Consider the following 802-nt stretch of genomic DNA (forward strand, 5'->3'; position numbering starts at 1 on the left):
TGATTTTTCCAATAACATTTTGAAAGATATCATTTCTATTTTCTTCAGTGGTTATTCCCTTTGGTGTGCAGTAAACTTCAATTCAATTTTACATTGTGAGAAAAATATCCCATGGCTCAACAAAACATTGACCTTCCAATACCACACGAAGTTGTGATATCCCATGAAACTTTTAAACATTTATCTGTGGTCCAGTGACCCATTCACTTTTCTGGCTAGAAACAATGAATTTATATTTGGGTCTCTGTCTTTGTTGTCATCACCAAAATCTATATATTGTGCCCACTATGCAGAATGTGACATGGTTTAATAGCTCACCTATTTTTTTTTCCTACAGCACAGAAAGCATTAGAGTTTTTTTTTAATTTGGTACAATAATGATATTAGTAATAATAATAAAAATTGCACTTATAATTCATATAGCATTTTAAAATTTGTAAAATGAGTTATATGTGTATATGTAAATGTACACATATGCGCATTCATATATAAAATAGAATTATATAACATGTATATATTTCAATAAAATGTATTTGAGGTGGTTATATATGTACACATATGCAAATATGTATCTGTATTTATATATCTATACACACATACATATATACATATCTTGAATTACTTGAAGAGTTGTTGTGAGGTGATTTCATATATTGGTAAGTAGGTAGATAGATAGATAGATAGATAAATAGATAGATAGATAGATAGATAGATAGATAGATAGATAGATAGATAGATAGATAGATAGATAGATAGATGGATGGATGGATGGATGGATGGATGGATGGATGGATGGATGGAT

This window comes from Petaurus breviceps, unplaced genomic scaffold (genome assembly GCF_028583685.1).
Source record: "Petaurus breviceps papuanus isolate PSGF00001 unplaced genomic scaffold, PetGlider_PUasm1.0 125, whole genome shotgun sequence".
Lineage (NCBI taxonomy): Eukaryota > Metazoa > Chordata > Mammalia > Diprotodontia > Petauridae > Petaurus > Petaurus breviceps.